The 21,964-nt window shown below is 35.7% G+C and overlaps 1 protein-coding gene across 5 annotated transcripts in view; it reads left to right on the top strand.

Moving 5' to 3' along the window:
- The window catches only part of PPFIA2 (PTPRF interacting protein alpha 2), a 528,118-nt gene that overhangs the window by 199,883 nt on the left and 306,271 nt on the right, over positions 1 to 21,964 (top strand). The window lies entirely within an intron of this gene.

Raw genomic sequence — 21,964 nt, 5'->3', positions numbered from 1 at the left:
TTTATTCTCAAATTGCATCTTTCAGTACTAAGGTTTACTTTATAATTCAGTCATATCATCATTGCATAAAAAGGGAATATGAACCTCTTCTTTCTGTATATTTTACATTATGGGAATAAAAACAGCCTGGCATTTCATTATTTTAACTATGTGCTTACAATATTCTGAACTATATATATCTATACACAGACACATACATGTATGTGTCTGTGTATAGATATATATATATATAAAGACTTAGAGAATTATTAATATAGTAGAAGTAGTCAGAATTCTTTTCAAAGGGGGCTCTGAATAAATGCACATCTGAATTATTAACACTCTTGCCTCTGCAAACTATGAGCAGTAGATATAATTACTCTCTTTCCCCTTTTTATACTTCTATTTTAATCCTGTGTCGCCTCTCCTGCTTTACACTGATGTCTACTGATAGTACAAGTCTGCTGTTACAAAATATATTTGCTTTCCAGTGGAGATCTGCTTACTGTGGCAGGGACTCAAAGTGCAAGTGCCCTGGGGCTGTTCTACAGAATTATTACTTTTTTTTCTTCTCCATACACTGAGATATAAACACTCTACAATATCCTGTAGCTGGCTCTTTGGGGCAGCTCTTGCCATTAGGTATTCTACTTCAGTCTCTTCGAGTTTAAGGGTCAGTAAATTCCATATGCTCAGTCATAACACAGGCTTTGCAATTCCTTCAGTAAAGATCTTGCTGACAATTTTCTTGTTAGGTGATTTTCTTTGAAAACATACTGGACTGATTTTTAGCCACTCATTTTTGTTTTTGATGTTATAACAATTTGTGTAAAAACTCTAGGATTTCAGATAAAATAGAAATGTTGGCCAATGTGAACTCTATTCTCCTATATTTTTAATTCATAAAATGACATTTCAGCCTGACATTTATGATAACAGGCAATGTGTGTTTAACTTTTTTGTTGCTATTTATTTTTGTTTTGGTGGAAGAAAAGGAAAAAAGGAAAATGGTTTTTAAAGCATGAAAGTTGACTGCTTTTATTTTCAAGGGACAGAAACATGATTATTCTTATTAATATTACATTAACCTATTTTAAGGCAATATATTTTCTTTGGTTGAAATAGTTATAAGAAATGAGATGCTGTAAAAGTAGCAGACCATTTCTCAAAAAATATATCTGGTGAAAATGATTAGTTACATTTTCAAAAGTGGTTCTCATTATGGAATGGAATAAATGCATTTCTGAAATGATTCTGCATCAAGGAGCTGAGATTTTAATGCTTACTTTCTTAAAATTATTCTAGCACAAGAGTTAACATATGCAAAAACATTTATGATAGCTTAGCATGAATAGTACTTAGTTTTAATTCCATTTTCTCATTAAATGTTCAAACTGTCCTGTCATTTTGCTAAAAATTGTACATTATCAAATTATAAGAGTATGATTTAGAACATGTTTGACCTGAAAACAGTTAAAGGCTAAAAAGACAGCAAATAAGAAGCTGAGTAATATTCTAATTACAAGACTTTCTTTTTCATGGCAATTTAAGTTAGCCAAATGTATTTATACCTCTAAACGCACATGCAAAAACTGTTTTTGTAAAAACTAATGATTTTCTTATGTGTGAGATTTCACCTCTCTATTACTATGAATACCCTGTGTCTACATGTTCCTATTCAGAGGTGTCTGGACCCTGGATAATGCCAGCACCCAAATGGCATGGAATGTTTAGTAATTTTTTTATCACCCAAAATCAAGTCCTGTAGGGTAGTTACCTAGACTGCCCTTTGACTGACAAAAATTAAGATTCAATGCTACTCTAGGAAAAGATTAATGATAATATCTGTATGCATTAGAACTGTCAGTTTATGGGACTCAAATTTGTATAAATGGGAAGTCTATGTTAAAATAAAATTATATGGATATTTATATACACACACATACATATATATGTAATATTTATTAGTGCAGTAAATCCTTGTTTTTATGTCTGTAAAATTATGTCTCATCGTGATATTTACCCCATTTTGTAAATAAAACCATCTATATATTTTACTAACCCTCTAGACTGGCTAATTATGACTTAATATGTTAATCCTCCTCACTGGTGTTGGTACCCAACAAATGACTCATTTCTTAGAGATTGAATATCTTCACCTAGTGGTTTCAGACTGTGTCTGCATAGCCCTAAGTTTCAAGGGAGGTTGTCGGTGGTTACTAGGGACAGCAGGGCAGAAGATGGTAATGTCCCCTTATTCTCCATTTACCTGTTTTATCCCTGGAACTCCATACAGGCTTTCATGAGCAACAATATGCTTCCATCAAAAACAAAGCAAAAGAAAGTTTGCAAACTCCTTCCTCAAACTAAAGGAATTTATTTCTGATAGAACAGCTTTATCTATTTGACTCCATCATGGATTTATTTCTGTTCAGAATACATTTCTTTACCATTCAATCCTAGCATTAATAACACTAACTGCCAGGACTGTGTGCAAAAAATGGGACTCAGTTGTCCCCTGGTACCACTGAAAACAAGAGAAAGACACTTTATCACAATATATGGAAATGTAATAGTCTGCCATTTCCATGTTTAGAATACTTCATGCATTCCCTAAGAGTACCATTCAAGTGCTAGCTTGCCATAAAAGCCCTTTGTGGTCTGGAGCACATGCAACATACTGCGTCACTTGCTCTGCTTTCCCAGAAAGTCCTCTGTATGCCTCTGTTGTCTTTGCCTCTTCACTGAACTTACACAGTGGAAAACTGTTTTACTTAAAAACTCATCTCAAATGCCACCTCTCCTGTGAAGCCTTCACTCATTAACCTCACTCCTTCAAGCATGCTGTCTTGAGTGCCTTTACTTTGATCCTTTGACTGTCCATACACTACTGAGCACTTACTAGGCTTTGTTTTAACCCCTGTGAACATTGTATCCATCTGTGTCCCTAGAAGTGGATCCTGCCAATATCTTTGTTTAATGAGCTGATGACATATATTTGAAAGGTAAATGATTATGAAAACACAATATGCAACAAGTACTTTTTCTTTAAACAATATATGTAGTTGCTGAGGAATGACTATTATTAAAGAAAATATCTAAAGATACATAAATTTGTTTAATACTAAGCCCTTGTGTACCACTGATAGATTCTTTAAAACAGGCAACAGTTACAATCAGTAATCAAAGAAAAGCTTCAGAGTTACTGTTTTTAAAATATATTTCTATGGCAGCTAGGAAAAAATCCTTTAAGTATTTTTTTATTAAGGCATCATTGATATACACTCTTATGAAGGTTTCACTTGAAAAAAATAGTGGTTACTACATTCACCCATATGATCAAGTTACCCCCCATACCCACTGAAGTCACTGTCAATCAATGTAGTAAGATGCCACAGAGTCACTACTTGTCTTCTCTTAGCTACACTGTCTTCTGCATGACTACCCACACACCGTGTGTACTAATCATAATACCCCTCAATCCCCTTCTCCCTCCCTCCCTCCCTCCCTCCCCACCCTCCCCCACCCTCCCCCACCCCTCGCCTTTGGTAACTGCTAGTGCTTTCTTGGAGTCTGTGAGTCTGCTGCTGTTTTGTTCCTTCAGTTTTACTTCATTGTTATACTCCACAAATGAGTGAAATCATTTGGTACTTATCTTTCTCTGCCCGGCTTATTTCTCTGAGCATAATACTCTCTAGCTCCATCCATACTCTTGCAAATGGTAAGATGTGTTTTCTTCTTATAGCTGAATAGTATTCCATTATGTATATGTACTACCTCTTCTTTATCCATTCATCTACTGATGGACACTTAGGTTGCTTCCATATCTTGGCTATTGTAAATAGTGCTGCAATTCACATAGGGGTGCATATGTCTTTTTGAATCTGAGAAATTGTTTTCTTTGGGTAAAATCCTAGGAATGGAATTCCTGGGTCAAATGGTATTTCTATTTTTAGTTTTTTTGAGGAACCTCCATACTGCTTTCCACAATGGTTGAACTAATTTACATTTCCACCAGCAGTGTAGGAGGGTTCCCCTTTCTCCACATCCTTGCCAGCATTTGTTGTTGTTTGTCTTTTGGGTGTTGGCCATCCTAACTGGTGTGAGGTGATACCTCATTGTGGTTTTAATTTGCATTTTCCTGATAATTAGCGATGTGGAGCATCTTTTCATGGGCCTGTTGGCCATCTAAATTTCTTCTTTGGAGAGGTGTCTATTCATATCCTCCACCCATTTTTTAATCAGGTTATTTACTTTTTGGTTGTTAAGGTGTCTGAGTTCTTTATATATTTTGGATGTTAACCCTTTGTCAGATATGTCATTTGCAAATATATTCTCCCATACTGTAGGATGCCTTTTTGTTCTGCTGATGGTGTCCTTTGCAATACAGAAGATTTTTAGTTTGATGTAGTCCCATTTGTTCATTTTTAGTTTTGTTTCCCTTACCCGAGGAGGTGCATTCAGGAAAAAATTACTCATGTTTATATTCAAGAGATTTTTGCCTATGTTTTCTTCTAAGAGTTTTATGGTTTCATGACTTACATTCAGGTCTTTGATCCATTTTGAGTTTACTTTTGTGTATGGCATTAGACGGTAGTCCAGTTTCATTCTCTTACATGTAGCTGTCCAGGTTTGCCAATACCAGTTGTTGAAGACACTTTCATTTTCCCATTGTATATCCATGGCTCCTTTATTGTATATTAATTGATCATATATGCTTGGGTTTATATCTGGGCTCTCAATTCTGTTCCATTGAACTATGGGTCTGTTCTTGTGTCAGTACCAGATTGTCTTGATTACTGTGGCTTTGTAGTAGAGCTTGTAGTCAGGAAGCATAATCCACCCAGCTTTTTTCTTCCTTCTCAGGATTGCTTTAGCTGTTCAGGGTCTTTTGTGGTTCCATATGAATTTTAGAACTATTTGCTCTAGTTTGTGGAAGAATGCCATTGGTATTTTAATAGGGATTGCATTGAATCTGTAGATTACTTTAGGCAGGATGGCCATTTTGACAATATTAATTCATCCTATCCATGAGCACGGGATGTGTTTCCATTTATTGGTATCTTCTTTAATTTCTCTCATGAGTGTCTTGTAGTTTTCAGAGTATAGGTCTTTCACTTCCTTGGTTAGGTTTATTCCTAGGTATTTTATTCCCTTTATGTCTTTTTTTTCCTTTATCACCCCTTATATTTAGTATGTTTCATATTTATGAGGAAAAAATATAAATTTGGTTAGTATACATTTTCCCATTTAGTGGATAGGATTAGCATGTGAGATATGTAGAGTAATATCAAGCCAGAAATCTCAATTGCATAAAAAATTTCATTCAAAAGACACTACTCTTAATTAGTATGGGACACCATATCTTTGTGATCAAATGAGGTTGTGGTAATTTTGGCTTTTCAGAAATGAACCAGATTTTTTTATATTCTCTTATTTTGGTTCTACCTAGGTGTCCATCATTATTCTTCTTTTATTTGGGGCACATTATAACTTCTTACTGTTGATGATCTTAAAATGCATTGGAAATACTAAGCAGAATACTTGGCACATGTAACATGCTTAAAAAAAATAAATAAATGAAGGCAAATAGCCCTATAGATATAAGAAAGACAGACTTCTTGACTCCAGCTTATTAAGCTACATAATTTCTAATCTTGATGATATATCAGAACCTCATAAGCATTTGGCTCCGCCACTTTAAAACATTGTACCTACAGCTTCGTTGGGTTTTTTAACTTACGGTTTTCACTTAGTTACATTGCATGTCCTTATTTTATCTTTGCTGACACAATATTCTCCTAGTGGAAATAAGTTTTTATACTAACCGAATTGCCAATAAATTTATATCCTTTAATTGCACTAAAAGATAAAAAAGGAAGTTGAAGGGGAATATCTTCCTAAATATACACCTTTGTTAATTTAAGAATGCTCTGTATATCAGTGAAACATCCATATAAATCAATGAACAGACCCTGGGGTTCCATTTAGGACATCAGAACTCTTCCACCTGCAAAAGTTTCTGCTGAATGAAAGTCTATTAGGCTGTATGTTCTGTGAGGACAGGCACTGTGTCCTTTTCACTGTTAAGTCACTAGCAACAAGCATAGTGCCTGGCACACAGCCGTAGTAAATAGGTATTGAACTGAATTACAAACTCAAAGGAAGAATATCATACAGGAGTTGCTGGTGTCTTGATTTAGGATGAATTTGCAATAGGAGCACATAAATTGTTGTAAGATTACCTTGCTGGGTCTACAAGTACATTTCACTTATACCTAGCTAAAATAGCTCTATATTAAAGGTAACACTTGGAGGGGAGGGAAATTGGAAGCAGGGACATGATTGAGGAGGCTCTTGTGATAAAGCATTTCATGCACTGAGCAGTGTCTGGTGGTCAGTGAGCTCAACAAGCAGCAGCCACAGCAGTGGCAGCCTGAGGTGGGGTCTGTAGGCCACACTGTAAGTGGCAAGGATATGAGATAAGAGAAGTTAAGGATGAGGGGAAAGTTGTGAAGAGAGACACTCAAAAGAGTGTATTAACTTAATGAATATAGGAGACAAAAGAGGAAAAGGCAAGATTACCTCCAAAGTTTTTAGGGAGAGAGGAAGATGGAGGAGTAGCAGCTTTGGAAACAATATACTGAGTTTTGTTTTGCACAGATTGAGTAGACAGTTGGAAACTGAGAGACAGGTTTGGCTCTCAGGAGAGAGATCTGAGTATTGGATGTAAATGTGGAAGGCATCTGCTTACAGAGTAAGGAAGGTTATGGAAATGGATGAAGTGAACTTGAAGGAATGAGAATGGGCTGGGTGAACAGGGACATGAAATCTTTGGATACTTTGATTTACCCAGAATTATTGTCACTTTAAACATGTGTGCTTGGTGTATTTTGCAAACACACTTTGGAGGCTTTTCCCTTATCACCCCTCCTTGAATATCACCTCAAATCTAATTCAAGTTAGATTTCTTGCCTCTTTATGTGTGTGTGCTTTATTTTTAAAATGCATTTTGGAAGTAAATATCCCTTTCAAACCCCTCCTTCAATATCATCACTAAATCTTAATTCAACCTAAGTCCTCGTGTCTTTGTACTCCATGTCTATTGTACTACTTATTATACTACATTTAGTTTTTCACTTACCTCTTTTTACCAGTAGTCTGTGGACTCCAGAATAGCATAACATTTATATTACTTAACTATTTATATTTGTTTATTGTCATCTAGCCTAATAGCTGTCTGTTCTTTTAGAATGAGGAAATGAATTCGTGTTTAAATTTGTGTCTACCTATCACTAATTCTCTTTTGTCAATTTGTGAAATCATTCAACATACCTTGTTGAGAATCCTGAGTCCACCAGACTTTAATAGTGGAGAGCTTTGATACTATGTTGTTTAGATATTAACAATGCCTAAATAATAAAATGATTTAATGATAATATAGTGTAGTTCAAATATTTGTCTACACATCTCTTTTATGTACAGAACACTTAATAATAATATACTTTAGATGTACTCTGTATTTTCAAGGAGCAATTGTTGGAATATATAATGGCTAAAAATAAATATTATAATGGAGAATCATTTAAAATACAGTAACATTTTGCTAAAAGAGTTAGTTAATTCCAAATGTGTACCTGAGAAATACTTCAAGAAAGAATATTACTTTAAAATAAGAAATTTTGAAATAACTCCATCACACAAACATAGGTGAAAAAAATTACTGTTCCAACCTATATATACCAGCCATGCTCTATGGCCCACAGCCATGATCTGTGGGATCAGCCTGGAGTTCTACTCTGTCTTACCTTAGATTTTTAGACTCCCCCTAAATTTTTATTGTCTGTATCGTCTTGCTGTTCCAAAGCACATTAGGAACCCAAGGCTTCCATATCTTTAGTTTTGTGTTCCCTGTGCCCATGTTGGACCATGTATGTGTAGACACTCATTCAATACAACCTTTTGGTGATGGTGATCAGGAAGAGGAAATACACCTTCTTCAGTTAAGAGGCTACCATGAACAGGCTGGTCTCTAAACTAGCATGTTATTTTGAAAAGAGCAGTGACTGATTTGTTTTACTAAATCATAACCATCTGATATTTACTCTTACTGCATTCTTTTGCCTAACAAAAAAGAAACTGTATGTTTCCTTTGACCTTGAACATGTTTATTGATAGATGGCAGAGAAAGCTAGAAAAATCAAGAAGGGAGAGGTTAAAGGAAGAGCTTAAACATTAGCCTTGGAAGGAGGAATGCTTCCTCTTTTAAGAAAATAAAAGATAAGGCAAATATGGGAAAAGAGGTAGATAGAAACATGGTAGGAAAAAAGTTGAGGCATTCAACATCCAGTGGCTTTATCCTAATCACTTTACGTAAAGTGGATGGGATAAGTATATTACATGCTTTAGGAGAGGGGGAAAGGTTAGAAATAATGGCTTGTTACCAGCATATGAGAGTCGAGCTGGGATAGGAAGCACACGTTTTGAGCAGTCTTAACAAGTGAATTTTTGTGTTAATTTCCCTGAAAGGAAATTGGAATGGGAATAAATTTTGGCAGATACGGCAAAATATCCAGAAAGCTGGAAATCCTAAGTGCTATGAGATTAATGTTGAACTGAGTGAACTTGGCTTAGTCTTCAGGTAATGAATACAGGAAATAATATTTTTAATTAAAATTATATTTCAATTCTTAAAAAAAAATCTCAATTTAAAATTATGCTTTGCTTAATGCTTCTGTAATACCATGTTATATGAATTCCCAGAAAATGTCTAATATCTAACATTTAAATGATTTGAGGAATTCCCAGAATATTCCATCATGCCTGGTACATAGTAAACCCTTCAAAGGAATGAATAGATATTCATTAATGGATATGGAATGAATAGATGTTCTTTAATAATATAAATTTATAGAATTGTTTAAGCTCATAAAGAATTACAACCAAATAAAGTTAATGTATTTTGCACTGCGAAATAATTCTCAGATTTGTTTCAATCTTTTTCTCATATCTAATAATAAAGATTAAGTGGCAGTACAAAACATGTATTTAGGCAAAAATAGTCCCTAACTTATTATATGCTAAACAAAAGGTAAGGGAGTTTGTGCCATTGTGGGAAAATGCCACCATAAAAAATGCCACAGACCAGATTACATTTAGAAAATCATCCTTACTTTTCACATTACATTTATCTAATTTCATTTAATATAGCCACCTAGGGTATCATATCTTCAAAAATATAGAGAGAAATATTTAGTATGAAATGCTGCCAGCATAATTTATTAAATGAAAAATAGAAGAAAAGAAAAATTATGGATATTATGTAGCCTAGGGAATAGAATATGGAAGGGAGACTCAATTTCTTTCACTCAAATGAAAGATTTTTTTAAAAATTTGAATCCACTATAATTGTCACAGTGTCGTGAGAAAGACCTGCAGGAATCCATGAGTCTGAATAAAAATAGAAGCAGTTTCAGTTAGATGTGGAAAGTGAGTCTATGACTCTTAGAGTGATTAAACTCTGCAGTGGGAGGTCATAAAAATATCTCTATGGACTCTATATTGGGAATTTTCAAGAGGAGGCAGAGTGTAAAATGCAAGGAGAAGAGATTGATTTGAGTCTCATATCTGCACCTTGAAATGTAAATATGCAAAAATTATTAAATTTTACTGAGATTTAATTTCTTCATTTAAATAATGAGAATATTAAATACATTTCTCAGGGATGATAGGAGAAAATGCATTTGAAACCACTTTATATATTGAAAAACATAGTTCAGTTAAGCTCCTTTTGCAGGCAACAGAGACTGATTCTGGGTCCATTCATCAAAATAAAAATGCATTAGAATGATATGGGAAACACTGAAGAAAAACCAAGTGTATCAGGATTTTATTGAGTCATGCAGCCTACATTGTGCCAGGTTCTGTTCTATGCACTGAATAGTGAGCAGCTGAAATATGAAGTTTATATTATAGGGGGATGAAAGATATAGTAAAACAAATAGGATAATGTATATTGAATTAGGTGGTGATAAATGCTAAAGAGAAAATAGAGCGTAGAAAATGGAGGAGCAGTGGAATTTAAATTCTATGGTTAGGGAAGTGGGCAGGGGAAGAGAACATGTGAATGAAGACCTGGAGGAATCAGAGGTCTTTGCCCTAAAATCTTATTCATTCTTTAGAGTCCAGTGAAATACATGTCTTCTATGAATGCACCAGAGTCCCTAGTTAGGTTCACCTGCTCCTTGCTGAGATTTCGTAAATGCATATACCTCTATCATAATAATTAACACTAATCTAATCTAAGTATGCATATGTGCTTCCCCATTATACTATGAGTTCTCTATTTGTTAGGTGAATAGATTGTGAGCATTCAATAAATGTGTGAATATGTACGATAGCTGTGATTATCCAAATGTTCACAAAATGCACCCCAAGTTTTACATTAAGGATACTTGACATGATGACTCTAGGTTATGAATTATCTAACAAGAGATAGTTGATTAGCCTCATTATATTGTGTGCATGTGATTGTTGATGTTTACTTTTGGAGAGAATTTCTAACTAAGGATTCATTTGTAAGGATTTTAAATCCTTTAAAAAATACTCCTCGTTTTAAATATATTCATCACTTCATATGAACTCTACATAAAACCTAGATGTTTCATTTCAAGCTGTCTGATACTCTATGTGACCAGGCTATGCAAATCAGCCTCAGTTTTCTTTTATTATCTAAAATTGTCCTAAAGTTCTCAGTATTGAGTACTAAATCTTTGTTAGTCTGTAATGATATGCTATAGCAGTTTGAAGTCAGACAGACCTGTGGTACACTCTGCTACCTACTGGACAGGTGACACAATCTCCCAGCCTCACTTCTTTTCATCTGCAAATTGGGTAAACAGAACTACCAACCTCAAAGGACTGTCATTAAGGTCAACTGAGGTGCTCAAAATGGTGCGTAACATGCACAAACACAAAAGAGGCATACCTGTAGTACTCTTTTTATTAATTTTATCATTAAATTGTCAAATACTTGAATGGCATATTTTGTTTCTCCAGACTAATTACTTCCTACTGTCAATTCAGATTCTCTCTGGGAAATGAAATTGGGATTTCAGACTTTATTGACTACACTTTATTTTATCTTCCTCTTGTGGATGTAAAAGATCCTTTGAACTGGGATAGGGATTCTTATACCTTAGAATACATAACTATCCAAAATATAGGCTCAAGTGCCACCCCTGGAGATGGTTCAGAAAATCTGGTATGAGCCAAGGAATCTGCATTTTAAACAGAATTTCAGGTGATATGTATGCAGAAAGGTCATGAATTGTTAAACAGTGGACAGCAGATGGAGAATTTTGACCACTATGAAAGGTACTTTCTATTTGAAGGATAACTACTGCATAGAAGGTTAAATATCCACAAGGTTAAGTATTCCTCCAGTTTTAACTATTCTGTTTTAGGAAGATACACTTTTCATTTGTGATGAAGTCATTTAGTTATTTCTTTCATGGGACAATTTTTAATTCCAACTGATGTGTGAATTATGAGGATTCCAAACTGCTCTGAAAGTAAGCTAATTAAATCGAAGACCAGCCCTTAGTAATGATGACCTTTAGCTTTTCCCTCCTTCATTGCATATGTTTGTCATGGATTTTCCAAGTTCATACTTAGTATATTGCTGTGTCAAGAATAATATTCATTTGTTTAATTAATGATTTATCTGTCTCCTAGAAACTGTGTAAAATGAAATAAACCTTTAAATTAACCAGTTCCTCTCTTAAAATTCAGATTTCACATTAGAGCTTGATTAAAATCATGAGTGTTTATTAGAAAAGGATGTTATTAGAAAAGGTTTATTAGAAAAGACTTTCAGGAAGAAAAGCCCATAAAATAAGTTATATGGTTGCTGTTCCTGGACTACACAATTCTCAAATATCAAAAATAAGCCTTTTGTGTGTTGGTCTTTGTCTTTATGCCTTCAGCTGAATCCCAATATTGGGGCTGCAGAGCATCACTTCACTTTCACTAAATATCTGCTTTTATGCTAAGTTACATTTGCATGTTCAGAATCACAGGCTCATAAGAATTTTGTGATGTTAAAGCATTCAGTTATTTGAGTACTTGGAGTTTTAGTTCTTTCACTTTAAAATGAAAATAATAAAACCTGTCTCCCAGGAATTATGAAGGTTAGAAATGACATAAAGGAATTTTATGAAGATTAGAAATGAGTGAACTACCAAAACCATGGTAGGCTCCAAAGAAGAGACGATAATGATGATAATAATAAAATGATAAAAATACTTATAATACCTGATTTGGTTTCTAACATCCTGTATAACTGCCACTGATCCTCACCTCCTGAAATTCATGCCTTTGTGTAGACCCTTCCTTCACTGAATTGGAAGCAACCCTGTGTAAATAATACATGGTGCAAGTGAAAGTGTGTGCCCTCTGAAGCTAGATGCAAAGGCATTGCAGCCTCACCTTGCTGTCTTGGAGCTGCTCACAAGCCGGCTGCCATGCTGTGAGGGTGCTCAAGCCTGCCCGTGTGCACAGGCTTGTGTGGAGAGGAACTCAGGCCGGCCCCTGGCCATAGCCAGCACTAACTTGCCAATCAGAAGAGTGAAACGCTTTGGAAGTGGATTCTCTAGTGATTGTCAAGCCTTCAGATGCCTGATTTACTGCGCCATTTGCAAATTTCTGACTCACAGATACAGAGATAATAAATAATCATCATTTTAAGCCACTAACTTTTGGGAATTTTTATTTAACAAAAGATAACTAATACAATGGCCAAGTCTGAAAGACAACTTCATCTCTAAGCAGGTTAATGGTAATGTATTCTGTCCATATATACTTCATTACCCCTCATACAGCCTTCCTAGACAAACTGACTCACTCTTTCTCCACCTAATTTATTTTCCCACTCTATCCTCAATGTTCTTACTTCATAAATACATCAATCTTAGAGCATCAGTATTTTTCACATCAGACTTAATGTTATGGGCTTTTCTTCCTGAAAGTCTTTTCTAAGATGTTTACACAATACACTTGTAATTTGCCAGTCAGCAAGTACCTTAACTTCTCTTCTTGGATTTGTTGGACAGCACATTGGACTAATCTTGTTTTATGGTGGTTAAATTAATACATATTATCTCTGGCATTTTCAGTGGCTTTTTCTTGGTAGGAAAAGCATGTGATGGAAGGTCACGTCTACTTGCTCATACTGTGTTCAGAACAGGAGCCTTTTATGCAGAGAATAACCAGTCCAAAGAGAAATTTTGGAAGAAAAAACTAAAGAAATATCTCCTTACATGGTTTTTTTTCAAAGTGGAATATTTTAATGGAGTTTTCAGTTTCCTTCTAGGCAGAAGGATGTCATTTTTAGTAAGTTGGATAGCTAATTATTTTATGAAAGACAAGATATACCAATGTTTATAGTCCTTGGATAAAATACCATTTTGTACTGAAAGAATTTGAACCCTTATTAAAGTAAATATACAGATAGAATAGCCTGGTTAGTAAAACATTTTATTATCCTGACTAACAGAATTCAATATAACATTGATTCTTATATCTAGAATTTTCCATTAATTCTCTCATTAAAATAAAAATGTATTAGGAAGCAATCCATCAAACAGATGGTAAGGCGTGGCAGGCAACCTTCTGGCTGCACAGAAGTAGATGATAAAAGAGGAAATGTGAAAGTTATTTTTCCTGGGTGTCTATGGAAAATGGATATGCAGCCCATGATAACTATTTTTGTATTATGGTATTAGAAAATGTAACATTAAATGTGCAATTGAATACCATCTGCGTAGTTGTAAACCAAAATCATGATCACAGATCCTACATACTAAGTAAATCTCTAATGAGAGGGTGAAAGTCAGAGGTACAATTCCTGAGAATGTTTCCAGCCTAGAATAGTGAGCAGATTGGGTTTTTCTTTTTTAAAGATATTAGTGTATTTTTAAGTTAGAAATATTGACTGCTCTGAGACCTTTGGGGTCAAGCAAAACTTCTTTAACAGCCACAGATGTTTCAAAAATAATTTACTATTTAAGGACTATATTCATTGCTACTCCACAGGAGCGTTTCAGTGAGCAGTTTTGAGGCTCCTAGCGGTAAGTGGCTGAAACAATGCTGTTCGTTTTCTGTTTCCCTTAGGGGGCTATAAATTCCTAGCTGGGGAAGTGAAGAAAGACTTGTGGCTGTGATTGTCAAACCAAACACAGCCTCAGAATCACCAGGGGAAAGCTATGAAACCAGAGGCAGAGAGTAGAACTGGGGATCCACGTTTACCAGAAAGAAGCGAGAAATAGAGACAGCCTCCAGAGCCCAGCAGCGACTCTGCTGTCTCCTTTGAGGATACAGCCTTGCTCATGCCACTCATAATTCAGGAATCTGAGGAATGGATGTCTGTAAACATCTCGTCAGTGCACACGCGTAGATTGTTAGCATTCCAGAATAGCGATGTAACCTCGAAGTATCAAACACGTATGTGTTGTCATTAGCAAGGAGCTGGCTATGTTCTCACTACTACACAGAATGTGGTAGCAGTTATGTAAACAGCCTTTAGGGTACCAGTGAGTAAGGAAAGACAGGCCAGGATATGCGAGTGTTTTGTGTGGTGTCCCTTCTTATGGTCTGTGACCAACACATATAAATTGGGAACTTCCAGCACACACATCTTTGCTGTTCCTTCCCACCAATCTGCAACACAGTCTGAAAGTCTGGAGATAGTCGTAGTTGATGTTTGAAGCGTGATAGTTAACTAAACTTATTATTCATCTAATTACTTAATCAAATTTATTATTGTCTTATGATACCAGTAAAGCTATACTAGTTACTAGTATATATTGTATAAGTACTTTTAAATTCAGGTTACAAATTTTTATTAATTTTCATTTATATATTTTCTTTACATACATGTTGATAATTCACCCCTATCACTTAACAACAAAAAAAACCAGACTTGTCTAGAAAAAGAACTTTTGTAAGCATTATCCTTTTTTACATAGTTAGCATTCTAAGAAAACCCTTATTTTATTTTATTGCTATATAAATTAACAGGCAGTGAAATTTACATTTTTTTGTAAATTACATACAGTTCTATTAATTTCAACATACACATATATTCATATAACCACCACCACAATCAGATATAGAACAGTTCCAACAGTACAAAAAATTCCCTCCTGTTATCACTGCATCATCATATGCTCCCCCTCTTTCTGTCTCCTGGAAATTTGATCTTTCTCAACACTTTAGCTTTACTTTTATCTTTTCAAGGATGTCATGTAAGTGAATTCACACATAATTTAACCTCTTGAGACTACCCACTTTTATTCAACCTAATACCTTTGGAGATTCATCCAAGTTGTTGTATGTATTAACAACATGGATGTTTTTAAAAACTCCTTATACACATTTCTGGTGGTTCTTTTTGTTCCAAATTAATGTATCTTTTTCCTATGTAAATATACCATGGGCCAAACTACAAATTTAATTTACATTACTAGAAACAGCAAACCTTAAACTACCAGACCAAAAAATATTAATAATTTGATCTCTACTGTAATAATGTGGAAAAAAGACAAGATTTTATTTCAAAAAAAATTTTCTAGATGCTTTCTCAGAAAAGTATTTTTTTAATTGTTTTGTTGAAAATACTTGTTTTTATTGGTCCTTTCAACCATTTTTTATCCCCAGGTTTCAGAATAGAGATACACACTTTGAGTATGTCTAATAGGAAAATGGTGGATTTTAACAAATGTAGTTTATATTAATGATCAGTTAATCATTGACTGTAGGCAGAATGATCAGAGACTATCTAATACCAGCTCTGTAGCCTTGGGTAATTAATGTAACTGCTTCTAACCTATTAAATAATCAATAAAAAGAATGCTAATAGTCCCCACTTCATAAGTTTTGTGTATTAAATGAAGTTTTTATGTAAATCTTGTATTCATTAAGGGCTAGTGGACTCTATTCGTGTTATTATTTAATTTCTTCTGAATTCTACAATGAAAATGTTCCACACTTGTCCAATATTCTAATTTTATGTTTATAATTTGGTGTTAAATTAAAAATTTAGATACAGTGTTCCAGCAGCAGTAGACTCATGGTGGCTGCTGAGAAGGGACTGGTGGTTGCCAAGGGGGAAGGGTCGGGGTGGGTTGCTGGGAAGGGAGGAGGGGGGAAAAGGGGCACAAATTTCTCAATCATTATGTAGGTTGGTCATGGGGATGGTAGTACAACATGGGAATATAGCCAATGATTCTGTAACATCTTTCTGTGTTGACAGATAGTAACCGCACTAGTGGAGGTGAGGATTTCATGTGGGTAACTGTTGAACCACTGTGTTGTTCAACTAAAAATAAGTCTTTATACCAGTAAGAAGCAAAGTAAAATAAAAATAAGTACATGCTTAAAAAATAAATAAATAAATGTCCCATATATAACATGATCCTATTATAAATATTTTTAAGTGAGTGCATTTAAAAAATTCTGGAAGTACACACCCTAAAAGATATTACAACCAGTTTTTTCTTTTTTCTGAAAAGTAGGAATTTACATATTAAAAAATACTGATGGTTTTTTGTCATAGTGGTAAGATAGTAAGGTGATTTTATTTTGTTTTTGCTTATTTGCCCATTCAAATTAGTCAAAAATACATTAATTTTTTGCTAGGGAAGATAAAAATTGCATATAGTACTCATCTTAAAATACCATTTTCATTTTTCACTGTACAACAAAGCTAATAATTATATAACAATGTTATTTCAAATCATGAGAAGTCTAATGCTACATATTTATCACATCTTTTATTTGTTAAAGGTAAAATAATATAACAATTCTGTTATCCCGAGTGTATTCCCAAATAAAATTATTGTGAGCTTATTGACCTGAATAAATTATTTGACCTGAATAAATCTGAAAAAACTAAAGCATAGAAAGATGACATGACTTGTACACATCATGATACCATGTAGGTATATTTTCAGCAATATTATTAAAATCATATGATTGAAGATGAATGCACATTGGTGACAAAATAGTTCAAACACTGGTTTGTTTCTAACAATTCTATATGAATGAAGAAATTCTATTTGTCATGAAGAAAAGTAGAAAAATATCTGATCAAGTTTTACTCTAGTCATTTTAAATCTTGAATGCATTCACATATTTATTATTCAAAATAAATAATGATAAATCTACATCCTTGTTTAACAAGGGGTAAGGTTTTGAAAAAAAAATCATTTGTTTTACTTTCCCCATTAAGACACACTTTCATTTGTAGCTTTTGACCTCTGACACTGAGTAGCGATGTAGAGAACGGAGTAAATCTAGCAAGAGGCAGAATGAGAGGAGGGAGTGTTGGGGGTTTGGGTTTGGTCACCTCGGTCTTGACCCCACCACAACAAAGAACTGAAGGGCAGGGACACAGTAGCGAAGCAGAATGAAAGTTTTATTCGAATACACTCCAAAGGAGGAGCGGGCTAGAGTCAGGGAAGACAAAGACAGCTTAACTTAAATAAAGCAGAGAGGAAGGAAAAACAGGGAGGAAAGGGAAGCTCGTTGAACTGCCGAGCATAGGGCACATCCCCTGCCAACACCTAAATCCAGTGTCACCTGGTGCGCAGTGTCCACTTGAATCTGCACAGCATGGGAACCAAGTCCCTACCACCCCAGATGCTGGTGAAGCCACAGAGAACTGGATGGAGTGAGATTGTGTTCTGAGAATGGCAAAGAAAAGAGATTTCCAGGCAGGCTACTCAGGAACGCAATGGTATAGCCACAGTCCTGTCTGGGTCACCCAGGTGACAGAACTTGCAAGCCCAAATCAGAGCTCTCAGCAGCCCCTCCCTACTTACCTGGAGTAGGACGGAGAGAGGGAGACACACTGGAGAAGCAGCGAGCGTGGGTACCGTCAGAGGAGGTGCACCCAAAGTTGGGATTCTGTCTTTTAAGGAGTTCCAGGAATGCGATAAAGGTAAGGGTCCCAGGGTAGTAGAGAGGTGGAGAGAGAGAGGGGGCCTAGGCTTGTCAGGCAGTTTTGTGGCATCTATCTCTGGTGAGAGACAATATGCCATTGCCTGTAGCTGGTTCTCTAGGTAATTCTGTGAGACAAACTTTCTGTTCCTCTGTAAGATAGTGGTTACCCCCAAGTACTGGGAACACACCAGCTAAGACTGCTTGCCTTGCCTTAAGATAGGTCGGTGGCTGATTACCAAAGAACGTGTTAGGAATCTAACCCCCCAACTCTCTGCTCAGATAAGTCCCTCTTGTTCCCAGTATGGTATTCACATCTCGGCATTTTTCACCATAGGCGGGAAAGTTAATCATGATGCTTGTCCCGTGTCTAAGCTCTATCTCACCTGCTTTAGCTAGGGCAAATCTCAGGTCAGCCCAGATTCAGAGCATGGGGAGTGGACTCGCAATGCAAAGGGCGTTGACTCTGTGGGTCTTTTCTGGCTCTCTGGCTTTATCTGATTAAATCCCTGAGTTCACGCTCTTTTCATGCCACTCATACCTTTCTGCCTAACAGGAGGACAGGACTTGAGCAGGTTAAAGATATAAAGATGTGTTTGTTAGATAACAAGGCATATAAGGTAGAGGGAAGATTTGACCAAACTGGATGCCTGTGTGATGCTCTTCAGATGAGATTCTGTCAAACAGGGGCAGAAGGGAGTTGGTTTCCCGGGCATGCTTGTTTTCCTTGTAAAATGGACAGACCCAGGATTCTCAGATTAAATCTCTTTGAGGGGACAGGCTAGTGGCAGCTGGCAATTGGGCTAGCCATGGGAAAAGGCAGTTTGACCAAGCAGGAAATGAGGGGGTAGACCACCTATCTGAGGAAGCTCAATAAAGCTTGGGGCTTAGGTAAAGATAAGCTGGCTGTCAGGGTGACGAGGCTCCGACAGAGACACTAAGTTACGTGACCACAGTTTGTGACTATAAGAAGGGAGACTCACTGCCAGAGAGACGAGTGATAGAGGTGCCAGAGGACAATATCCTTGGAGGCCCCTCATTCTTGTCCTTGTTTTATGAGTTTGTATAAGCCCCTGAGCTGTCATCTCAGAGAATAGCCAGGACACAAGATATGGAAATTCTGGGGAATCAGAGCTTTATTTAAAGGGACTAAATTATCAGACTGGATTAAATTAATTTGTTATCCATCACCAGTGTGTGTAGGTCCATGAGGAAGATTTAATGAGTTACATATTAAACAAACAAAAACTTACTCCCTACTTTCAAACATGGTGTTAATCACATTTATAACATGGTTACTGCAGTGCAGTTCTGATGCTGACTACACGGTGTCAGCACAGACTTCACGGGTTAAGGGCCCAGTCCTCCATAAGACTTCCTGTATTTCTGATACTATTCACAAATTCTGGTGTTTCCAAGCCACCCATGCTTCTGACCAACTGACTGTAAATTTGAGGGTTTCCACTGCTTCCTCAGGTTCAGTAATTCTCTAGAACTATTCGAAGAACTCAAAAAGAAGCTATACTTACAATTGAAGTTTTGTTATAAATACAAATGAGGACCAGCCCAACACAGAGACATACAGGGTGAGATGGGAAAGGGTCCCAAATGTGAAGCTTCTGTGTACTCAGGATGCATCGCCCTCCTGAAACGTTGATAGAAGTCACCAATCAGGAAATTCATCAGGTTTCAGGTGTCCCGAATTTTTGTTGGGGTTTTATTATGCAGGTATGCTTAACTGAGTCAGTGGCCAAGTCAACTCAGTTTCCAGTGCCCTCCCCTCATTGGAGGGCATGAGGTCAGGTCGATATCACATGTGTCAAAGCCCCAGCCCTCTGATCATACGGTAGACCTTTTGACTTACCAGATATCCTGAAGCTACCTGAGGGCCTGCTTTGCTCACTTCATTAGCATAACCAGGTGTGATCTGAGGGACCTGCCATGGGTAACAAAGACACTCTTAACACTGGAGACATTTCAAGGGTTTAGCTCTCTCCTAGAAACCCAAGAGGAAGACCAGACGAATTCTTTATTCTGTAACAGTTTACATACTGTAGAAATTAATACAATAGATTCTTTAGACAGATTTTTATACATCAAAACATTTCTTACACTGCATATATGTAGTTGAGTACTGATATGTATGTATATATACATATTACATATGTGTATCTGTATATGTACAGATGTGTCACATGTACATATATGATGAAGAGTATATATTAAGTGGAATGGCATCATTTGGACATGTAACCTACGTAAATTCCACTGCTTATATATAGCAACAACAAAAAGAAGGGAAGCCAATGATTTCATAGTCACAGAAGATTCCAGACTACAAACATGTCCCTCCAAGTGAATGTGAGGTGGGAAACGTGACCCATTTCTGAAGTCGCTCCTGTGCATCTCCGGATATGACCATCTCATGCTGCTGAATGTAATCCCAGTATTTTAAAGCTACTTCTCATACATTAAAAAGTACACATTGTGCTTTTCATACAACAAAGCCCTTATGGCAGTGCAGGTCATCCATCTGGTGCTCTTCAAAATTATTGTTCTTCATACTTAAGACTATTTTACAAAATGAGTGAGTGAGGTTTTGTGTCATTCACACACAATTCTTTTGAAGACATTTTTTGTTTTTTCCCACTTAAAGAAAGAATTTATGTAGCATATTTTTTGTTAATTTTATATACTTAAATGGAAACGCTCATTTGTATTAGAGGGTTTTAAAGTGAGACCTCTTCCATGATACCATGTTGCAATGTAAATATATCTATTATAACATTTATGGCATTTTGGAACAATTATTTATGTACTTCTTTCTCTCAAAAGTTTAATCATACTGAGGTTCATTAGCATCTGCAGTGATGCCTGCCAAATGATAATGGTTTAATATCTGCTAAGTGAACAAATTAATGAAAAGTAACTGAGTAGTATGTCATTATAGAAGCCAAGAGTGGAGACAGTTTTAAAGGAAGGAGTCCTAAATTGTGTCAAATGTTAATTATTAGAAGTGGACTAAAGCACTGTTGGGTCCAGTACATTAGAAATGAAGCCAGGTTGCAATGAGCAAATTAAAGCTTTGGAAGCAGTTAAGTTAGATCACTTAGGTAGTGTAGTTTTGAAAAGGATAAATCTAAAGCAGTAGAATAGAAGTTGTAAATATATTAAAAGCAATGCATTTAGTTTTTAAATGTCAGTGGTTTCAAGGCTGTGCTGAAGGATCCAGTGGAAATGCTAGTTGGGGAATAAGGAGTGGGGTGACATATCTGAGGAGGTAAGAGAAGAGCAAAGTAATGGTATAGACAAATTGGTATCTTTGAAAAGAAAGAGATGGTTGAGTTCTTTGGAAAATATAATTTTAATAGAAAATGAATGCATATATGGAAAAGAGGGCAAGATGAAGGGCGTCACTCCTAAATAAGAAAGACTGAAAATGGAGCCATGACTTCTCTATGTAGAGAATGTTCATTGTCCTTTGCCAGGAATAGTGACTTGCAAGAATATTTCTCCTTGCCTAATATCCTGAAGGAATGTTCATTTTACCATATTGGAGTTCTCCAGAGCAATGGTTACTGTCTACACAACAAAAACTTTCTTACAAAATGGCTATACACTCTTGAAATATTCCTTAGCGAACCTTACTCAACTACAACCTTTATTCCTACTTTAACAAGAGTTTTTTATGTTTTTCCATAATAGTATTTACCTGTAATTATCTGTAGAATAAGAACAAATTATTGATTGGTAATATAAACAATGTACTAACATTCCCTGAATTATTTTCACTTTATACGCTTGGCTTAATTATTTTTTGCTTAAGATGTGATTTTATGATCAGAGAATATCTATTCAATTAACCCTTGGTTTAGATTGGCATATTTATTATTCTTAGTAATTTACCGCTGTTAGACAGACTCATTTAATTTTTATGTTTCTTCCATTAGGTTTTTCGTAATTTTTTCTTTGTGTCCCCTAAATT

This window comes from Manis pentadactyla, chromosome 10, assembly GCF_030020395.1.
Source record: "Manis pentadactyla isolate mManPen7 chromosome 10, mManPen7.hap1, whole genome shotgun sequence".
NCBI lineage: Eukaryota > Metazoa > Chordata > Mammalia > Pholidota > Manidae > Manis > Manis pentadactyla.
Note: the sequence above shows the minus strand (reverse complement) of the source record. Positions and strands in the feature narration are given on the sequence as shown.